The following is a 10,399-nucleotide window of genomic DNA, read 5'->3' as shown; positions in this document are numbered from 1 at the left end:
CTGACGACAAACAAACCTCAAGAGTCCCATCGGGACAAATGTGGGCCTCGATCATTTGGATGAAAAAGAAGATTAAATAACCGTGAACATTTTTAACAGATTGAAACGTGCTCATACTTGATCAGAAATTATTTTTTTGACAAAATTCACAAACAAATTATGTTAAATTTTGACTTAGTTTTGTAAAAGGAATTCAAAGCTACCGTAAATTGATCCTTATTATTGATTCAATACAAAAATGTCCCCCTTGAAACTGAGGAAAAGGCTCAATAATACATAAATAAATACTTACATACACAAACATAAACAAACATTTTTTTTGATGATGAATTGAATTTTTAGCACAAAATCAAAGTAGTTTCTGTAATATTACCATGAGGGCTTGTATAAGCTCTGAAATAGATCAATGTCATATTCAAACTATTCAAGAAACAACTAAATATTTAGTAGGCCTATCTAGTTTCAATACTAGTTTTATTGAAAACTAGTTGTTTAGTAATTTGTTGTGAAAGAACCTTTAATGACATTTTTGTGAGATTCATTATGCTGAACATTAGTACTTTAAATGACAAAAGAAAATAAACTTGACTCATTTATCCTTAACAAATTCATCATCTTAACAAATACTACAGTTTATGTTGTACAATTCAGTCCAGCGTGGAAATACAGTAAACTAGATAATAGATTAATTAGATTATAGAACAACAAAAACAACACAATATCAACAAAATTGTATTCAAAAAATAAAAATAAATAAAATAAATAAAATAAATAAAATAAATAAAATAAATAAAATAAATAAAATAAATAAAATAAATAAAATAAATAAAATAAATAAAATAAAAATAAAATACAAAAAATACAATAAAATACAATAAATACAATAAATAAACAATGTTTGATGATTGCTGACCTAATTTGCTTTGTTTTGATCCTGTGTGTGGCCTTTACACTGTATATATCTGGACACTGTGTCATCCTCTGATCGTGATGTTTTGAATGAGCCGTGGACTCATGACTGAAGTCACTTCATCCACGCAAAAAACACCAGAAAGTCAGGGTTTTCCACTTCCTCCTTTCTCTCATGATCCTGGATGTAACACGCCACGCCAGTCCGATGACAGAACAAACACAATGAAAGCATGTTATGTTGTTCTTTAAGTGGGGCTAAACCTGAGCCCACGGTCACATTTCAAATATAGGTGTTAAACTGGAGGAGAAAGGCAGAGTGATGACTGTGAGGAGCGCTGTGATTTAACCATGGATCTACTATGGATTTAACAGTCCACACTTTAATCATGTCAGTGCACGCGTGATATCAGAGCACGGCCACCGGAGGCAGCACACACTCACTTTTCACCTGTTGTGCATGACAAAGCTGCACATTTGTCACCTGGAAAGTCCAGAGTGTATTCTAGATCCAAAGCCAGCACATTTGGCTAATGTGAAGAGAGAAAAAAAGAAAGAAATTGTGATCATTCAGCTCAGAATATAATTGTGAGAACCAAATTATGATAATCGTGACCATTTTAGAAGCACTTTAAAAGTATTTTTTGTTCAATATCCAAAACAAGACCTAAATGTAAATACATTTTATTTTATCTGGCTGTTTTTGTCACATTTAACTTTATTTCATCTGTTCATCTGTCACAGTCTCAGCAATAATTGTGAATAAAATTGTGATGTTTTTTTCTCACAATAATCGTAAAACTAAAATTTGGTATCGTAACATCCCTAGAAAATAATTGTGTCACAAGAAAGTCTAGCGTTTTATCTATTTATTTATTTATTTATTTAATTAATCTATAGCTTTTATTTAACCAGGATTTCCCAGTGAGACCTGGCCAAGGCGACTACAGGGTAAAGATAATCATAAAATATTACACATTACACACTCAAGAAAAACATGAAACGTTTCTCAGTCACAACATTTAACGCTCCAGATTCCTCCAGATCTTTTTGTAAATCCTAAAGAGCTGAGAAGGAAACAGCTGGTTTTCCCTTTTCACCAGACTCATTCTCAACATTTCTGCACTCAAGTTCAGTGCATAGTTAACCAATAACTAACTAACTAGCTGTTGTCTTAAGCTTCATTTAAACTGCATTAAAGCGTTCTGCTCAGTCACACAGCTGCGCCATCAAACAATAATCACTCAACAAACGCTTCAATGGCTTTCTACTTGTATCGCTTTTTATACTTTATATCGGAAGTTATATAGGCTGCTAATGAAATTGCGCAATACCACTGTGTCCTTAGGCCACACACTTCAAACCTTTCCAATTTCAGCATACAATTGCATTTAAAATCAATTGTTAAAAAAGGCAACATACATTTAAACGTTTCCCTAAGTATTTTGTAAATGGGAAAAGGCATTGTTACGTGCATGCGCTGTACAAAAACACCTCAAATCAATCAGTTATTTGAGTCTAAATCCAATTATCCAATTAGAAAGCAGAATCAAATCTTCTCTTTGGGTTAACAGATGCAACGACTGAAACTAATTGGCAATAAATCAAAAATAAATCTGTTATGACTGTGATGTAACGCCACATTTCACGATTTCCCCGTTTATTTGTGCTGATATTGGGTCATCAAAAAGCTCTTTCGTCACTGGCAGATCAAATTGTACAACGGTAAAGTTTCACACAAATGTTCAAATGTCCAAATGTTCACAGGTTTGCGTAATCGAGTGAAAGTCCTCGTTCACAGATGTGGATTCACGGGCGTTTCCAGGAACGTCGTGTGATATTACAAACTGCCCTGTGGTCCGCTCTGTCCTCTCTGGCTCTTCTTCTCGTCACTGGCACTTCCTCTGCGTCCTCTTTCCTTCCAGTAAGTTTCCCCTTTTGCACCGCCGCACGGATCTATTTTCAGACACGCCACTGTCGCCTCGACGATCAAAGGTTTCGGGGGGAAATTTTCATTCATAGAAATCCCCCGTCATTTATTTGATGTGTTTGTTTCCTTTTGTTTCCTCAATTCACAAATAAAATATCCAGGATGAAAAGTAATTGCTAAAGTTAAAGTGTAGTCACGTAAAGTCATGTAATAAAGTTAAATCTGTATTCAAAGGGTCAAAATAAGACCGCTGTGTGCTCTTTGCATCTACGTATAGTGTTTTTTGTTATCTTCTGTGAACCAGGAAGTGCATGTGCAGCTATCATGCTAATGCTTTTTAGCTTTACTGTGAGGATATACTCTGCTCCTCTCTCTAAAGGTTGTGAAAAGTGCTTATAAACTCATCGCAGGGGACGATTTAGGCACTAAATCTGGAAAACTGCAGAATGTCAAATGTATTACTTCAGATTTAAAGACAGTAAAATCAAGTAGAGCTTCTTTAAAGGGTCAGCCACTTTTCTGTCTCCATAGAGATTCCACAGTTTGGCATCACAATTACCTACGATGACTAGCGGCTGAAATCATTTTATTCATTAATCAAACAATAAAACACAAGACAAGGAAAATTAGAAAAAAGGATCAATATCGATACGTTTACTGCCATACTGTGGAACATTACAGGGCAAAGACATTCATGGGTTTCCTGTTTATCCATGGGTTTCAGAATGATGATAAATCAGGGACCTTGTCATTAACGATTTAAAACTGAATATCATACACTACCTGAGTTAGACAATCCAACGTATCTGCTCCTGCGTTTGGATAAACTTTAACATCCGACAGGTAAAATATTGCTGTCTGTGAATCTGCTGTTTTAAATGCTCTGTGATGCTAATGTTGCTAACTTTCAACAAAAAGCAAAAATTCCCCCTGTAACTGTAAATGTACAAGAAGCATAAACCCATCATCTTTTGATGAGTTTTGCCCTTTCAAAAGACATACTATTTTGTTTTGAATGAACTAATTGCTACGGCAACAGCGCTGTATTTGTATCACTCTTGAAACAACGCGGTGAACCCTGCATTAGAAAAGTTACATTATGCGTCTTTAATATCACTTAAATTTATATTGTTTGAATTAATTTGCTAGGCATTTTCATTCATTTTATACATGGCATTTTGTTGATTTTACATTATTTTCATTTACATTTCTCAGGCGGTTTGAACCTCAATTGACAGTTTTTTGTCGTTAAGTCGCTGGACGAGACATTTAACACGTCTAAGTTTGACAAATCACTGTGCGACTGGTCACCACGGAGGGGAAAATGTGCAGGAGCGAGCAGAAAATGCACTTTAAAACACTGTCGACGAGGCTGGACTAAAAAAAAAACATGTGCTTAAAGAGTTTGAGGGCAATAAAAACGACCGTAAACAATATCAATTTCAGTTTGATGAGAAGTCATTCATCAAACTGAAAGTGTGAGTGACGCTTTGTTTTTCTTGAAGGGTGAGGTCTCTTGAACGCAGTGGTTTATGTCTGGGTTAATCACAGAGACGATGTCAGTCCCTGAGGAGGACACGATTCACAAACAATGACAAGAATCCTCCTCATCAGATCTGCCCTGGGCCAAGGAAAGACTGAAACCACAGCTGGAACATAATCACAAAGTCCATTTTATTCATCCAGATTCTATACTCTCATTATTCATGTTGCGGCCATTATTGAAGCAAGGACGCAGAGTTTGAGAATTTAGTGACAATGGGAATAAAAACTTATGATTCTAATGCATTTCCTTCATTAATTGTTTTTTGTTTCTTTCCTTTGTCTCTCGTTCATCTCTTTTGACTCTTCTGTTGCTTTAATTGCTTCCGTCTCTTTCATTTGTGTCTTTCTTTTGTGTCTTCTCTTTTCTTCTTTGTTTGTGTATTTATTTATTTAAATGTGGTTGATTTATTTGCGGCAATTCAATCCCTTTGAGTATCTCTGATGTAAACAGAAACGGCCATATTTTTATTCCATTACAGACATTCGTTTTGACATAACTCAACTTTATGAATAAGCTTCAGAGCCCAACTTAAAGCACTGGACCAGGACTAAAATATGGATTAACTGGATCTGATCTGGGATGAAACCATGTCTTCCTGAAATTCTGCACTAAATGTCACTAACTGTCCTAAAAGTCAGTGACAGAAGAGAACAGAACACGCAGTGACAAGAGATGTGAGTCAATCTATAACGGGAACTCACCATAAACTGTAGTCGGTGCTCGGTTAATGGGATATTCAACACAAACACATAAAGAGTTAAATAAAGTAAAATATGTAAAAACAACACTAGATTAGATTAAGTCACATTTTGTCAGCAGCAAAACCCCAAAAATATATCTACAAAGATCTTTAAAGATGACAGTATATACAGTATATATAAGTAAAATGTCAATAAAATACACTTTATTCTCAAAATGTGCAAAGACTTGTCTTGTACTTTTTTAACAGCAAAAAAAGTACAAGACAAATATGGCACATTTCAAAGATCAAGAAAATGTAATAATTTAAATGAAGAAAAAGTCTAATCTATTATAATTGTTTCGTCTGATATTCTGATATTTTAAGACATTACAGTCGTGTGACAATTCTGATAATTAAATGCAAAAAATACATACAAAATAAACAAATACAATAATGAAACAATAAAGAAGTCAGGGTTCAAAATCACAATCGAAGAGTACAATCTGATCTACATAATTTAGCCATATATCTGTCTATTTTATGTCTTTGTTGTCGATTTGCAGAGAAATAAAGCTAATAAAATATTGCAGATGGTCACATTTAATGCTCTGACTCTTAGATTTGAGAACTTCCACTAACGCAATCCGTAGTAAACTCTGGGCATTTCTCAGGTCCTCTCCAGGAAACGTGAGCGTGAGAAACTGATGTAAAACCCGTGAATGAGTCAATGCCGATGCTCCCGCCTCTCAGTGCATGATGGGATACGCCCCGAGGTTAAAGGTCAGAGCAGCGACCGCTTCTGCCGCTGTTGCTGAAAAGTTCTGGAGATTGTGCAATTTCAAACTGCACCAGATGAGGCTGGCATCCTCAGAGGAACCAAGTGTCTGCACTCTCAGATCCTCAGGAGGTGTCAGAGGAGTAGCAGTAGTTGCAGCAATAGTATTAGTGTGAGCTGAAGAAAACAAAGTAGCTAAAAGGAACTAAATAGAAATGTTTTAAAGCTTATTTTCAAACCTTGAATGGAGGAAGTAGTTCAGTAAATCATAACTTGTTCCTCACAAAACCCTTTGGCGCGTCGCTGGTAGACACATGTTTGACTTTTCAGGCGTGAGCACAGCTTTAGGAAGGTTTTTTCTAACAAAGAAGTGAAGCAGGGCCGCCATGGCAACACCACAAAACACATTTGATGTAACAGACTTTTTTTACATGGATTTGTGATTGAGAAAATGTTTTACAATTAAATACAGACAGAGGCAATCTGGTCATGTCACTACTTTGAGGGCAATATTCAACACTTACTGTACTTACATGCAAGGAACAGTTTACAAATACAGCACTTTTCTACATGTGCCTAGGGGCCAAAAACACCCTGGAGACAAACACTAAAGACAAGCAAAACGTTACATAGAGGAAACATGTAATTCAGAAAAATACATACAACATTTGCTCATGTAATTCCATTTTAAATACTTTTTAAAGACATACATTAATAGGATTTGTAACGTTTGTTGGAAAGGCATGCAAAATGTTTTTTTTTTTATTGTATAATTGTTTTTGAAACTAAATGAATCGCTAACCTTGTCACACGGAGCCTGGAGCCTTCACTCTGACTGGTGGGATTGTGTTCTGTCTTACCACTTCTTTATTTTCACCACTGTTTGCAATATGATATTCATGAATCTTACAAGAGCACAAACATGGTGCTGTGGAAACCCAACTCTAAACCAATGTTCATCGTGCAGCTTTTTTATCCAAGGAAACAATGACAATTCTTGAGCCTGATTTACTCCAACATGTTGCGCTGCAGACAAAGAACAGAAGATCTTGAAAAAAAGTTATTTAGCATCATGGGTTTGTTTGGTTTTGATCACTGACTAATATGTTTCCAGAGGTTGTTGAACACTGCAAATCTGAAGCCAATTCACTCTTTACATAAAACAACAACAACTTATTGAACCCATAGCATTTAAATCACTTAAGACTTATCAAAACATGGCCCAGGCTTTTGGAGAGCAGAGGAGAGGGAGTGTTGCTGTTGGGGCGGCTCCAAAATAAGTACAATTTATGGCTTTCTGAGAATATGCTGTATTATCATGCGCAATTTGTCTAATTTCTGTAATCAATGTAAATCAAATTAGTCCTGGAGCAGTGCTGAGCTGGGGCCACGTGGAGGTGGACAAATCAACGTGTCAAGTTAACCAGTAGGAGGCTTGTATTCACAGCCTACAGTCACTGCAGGGAGATGGAGCCCTGTGGAACACCATCAGTCACTTTCATGGGCAAGTAAAAGTCACCAAAGCTCTCCAGACAGAGGTTAAAGGTCACCTGGTGTTATAAGCTGGATTGTCGCACGGTTTAAGTTCTCTTCAACGATTTCTGGCTGATCCGTTTGAGTTCACACAGCTTTCGATGAGGAGCAAACAGTTTATTCATTTAGAATCATTAGGTTTGATGCTACACATGAATTTAACCAAAAACAATGTTCTTTTAATATTAAAGCATATCATTGGCTGCTGTGATTGGTAAAACTCCTGAATAGAAGTGAAAGGAGATATTATAATGGGTAGAAATCAGTTCATAGGTTAATTGAGCTATAGGTCCATCACTCTAACGTGGAGGACCAAAACTGCTAACACTAAAAATAAATCCATACATTTATGAATTTCAAAATACATAAATATATTTATAATTGCATATATTTTACCCTCTAGTCACACTTTACTGTCCAAATAAAACATACTGACAGAAAAAAAGAAAGAGAATAGAACTTGTGACCCTTTGGCTGTCTGGAAAATACAATCGTGTTCATCTTTGCATTAATTAAAATGTACTTTTGAAATATCTATGTAGTCCCATATTCGTCACCTGGACATTGTTTATTGAAAAGTAATTTATAGTTATGTAGTTATAACTAAAAACTGCTCCAAACCTGTTAAAAGCAGTTTCAATCTATCAGCTTGTGTCATTAAGGCCTATTGAGGTCTATCCATCTCTACCTAAGATTTTACCTCTTTGATTTCTGCTAAGATCTGGTGAGGCACTTGTAGACTGAGGGGAGGTTGTATCTCACTGTCTTCAAGCGAGTGACTTTAAGATGAAGATGGACGGCGGATTGTAATTTATTGGAATAAATGTCTTGATTCTAAAACAGTGTCCAGATGACCACCTGTGAAACCTTTTCTACCGTGTACTTTTGACAGTACGTAGATTTTGTCTTCTTCTTCTTCTGCATTATCTTTAGTCGTGTTAAGCTCTGACAGATGGCTCCGTGATGACTTCCATAAAACATAAAGTGTCCTCCCTTTCGCAGCGTTTGGAGCTTCAGGATGGATGTCTGGAGGAGAGGGAGTCCCCGAAGATGAACTGTCCCACAAAGAGGAGTGTTTTCTCGGGCAGTGTCTTCAGCGCGGCCCCTCACTGGAAACTGCAGGGCTTTGACACGGGACCAAAGAACGTCATTTATTCACAGCAGGCTGTTTCTTCTCACCTCAGAGTAATGCTGACCACTGACCCAGAGTTTAAAAAAAAGTTAGCATTTAAACTTCAACCACTAGGAAACAAATGATAACCAGACGTTTTTATCTGGTTGGTGTTTAGAGGGTCAGAAAACATTGAAAGTTTGTGGTTAAGGAAGTATTTATTTTCCCTTAACGGTGATTCAACTACATTTAACGCATCCTGTTCCTGTCAGCAAGGTTATGCTCAAATAAGAGTACTTATACCTCAAATGAATATACATAGATGGCGTCTGAGAAATCATGAATAGATCTCATTTTTGGAGAAACCACTTGTAAACTGAGTTAATATATTTAGACAGAGCATCAAATAATGGATGAAATGTTGTATTTTCAAAGGATAGACCGCAAAAATGAGAAAAACTAAATCATATCTGAAGAAAAACACTTTTGTCTCTTGTGCTTGACAGTGGGAAGAGGAACCAGAAAGAAACAGTTACACTCTACAACACATTACTCATGCAGGAGTGTCAAGTGTGGGGCCTGAAAACTACTGAAAGTTACTCAAGTGCATGTACATCTCCATATCTTTGGGTTTATTAAGTAAGTCTACTTTTTAATATCAAAGGGACTCTCCTGGTTAAATAAAGAGTAAATTAAATAACATTGCATGCGTCCTATTCTCCTGCCGTTCTTAAACAGTGCATTGCAACAGTGGAATATCCCCACTGTGGGACAAATAAAGGTTCTCTTATCTTATCTTGGGCTGAAAGATTATGCATGTTATTTATGCTTTAGGTGGAAGGGGAAACTAGAGGCAATCCGCCCAGACACAGGGAGAACATGCAAACGCCACAATGAAAGGCCCAACACGACAACCAATCAAACCTCGCTATGAGTCAAGCGTGCTAGCCACAACAACCGTGAGGAACTTTCACTATATCAAATGTGAAGCAAAAAGACCCCAAACTTTGGCCTCAGGTTCTTTAGTCTTAAAACTACCTTTATAAACCCATCATCAAACATTTTAACGTGTCTAATTGAGGTTCTCAGTCTAAACGCCTGCTCGCTCTAATGTTGCTGACTTGTGTTAATTGCGCTCACTTTATCTGTGTTTCAAAAAGTGACCCTTGATGAAAAACGTTTGGACATTTACTATTGTGATTTATTGGTAAGTTTAAGGTTTATTTTACTGTCCCCAAAGGAAAGAAAAAAGTCTTCTGGATATCTGCAATATTTGAAATGAGAAAAAGGCTTTATTGCCATGGTTGGAGAACAATTATCTCCAGCAGCTTGATCTGAAGGATTTTTACCTATTGTGGATTATTTGGATTGATAATTACGACTTGTACAACAGAATTGCATAGACCTGACGAAGGGTTATTCCCGAGCTGCTGAAGAGTCAACCAGCTCCACATGGTTTATTTGCCTGACCAGCCAGTCCCTTCTACATTCGGTTCAAAAGCCAAAGTGTCTGGAATCGGACCATAATGCGGCGTCCAAAAAAAACTTGGGCCGGTCCAACCTCGTAACAATCAAAATATATAACTTCTTTTACCTCAGATTTGCAGGGTTTAGTCCTTCACTTGTTGATTCTTCAGAAATCCGCTCCGTTCCTCAGTTTTGTGTTATTTCTTTCTCTTTTTCCTTCGTAAGCCAGTGCGGACCAATGCGTGTCTCTGATTGGTTAACTTGTCAATCATGGCCATTATAAATTGGGGGGGAAAGGTTTGTTAAAGCGTGTGGTCTTTGCTGGTCAGGCACATGTTTTATAGGGGAAAACGTAGCCAGAGAAAGTTACTCCAACACAGGGAGAACATACAAACTCTACAAGATTCAACTTCTTGCACTGAAGCCGGTCTTAACCACTGCATCGC

Source organism: Eucyclogobius newberryi, unplaced genomic scaffold (genome assembly GCF_026437365.1).
Source record: "Eucyclogobius newberryi isolate DKJ021-1_F unplaced genomic scaffold, fEucNew1.0.hap1 SCAF_5, whole genome shotgun sequence".
Taxonomy (NCBI): domain Eukaryota; kingdom Metazoa; phylum Chordata; class Actinopteri; order Gobiiformes; family Gobiidae; genus Eucyclogobius; species Eucyclogobius newberryi.
Note: the sequence above shows the minus strand (reverse complement) of the source record.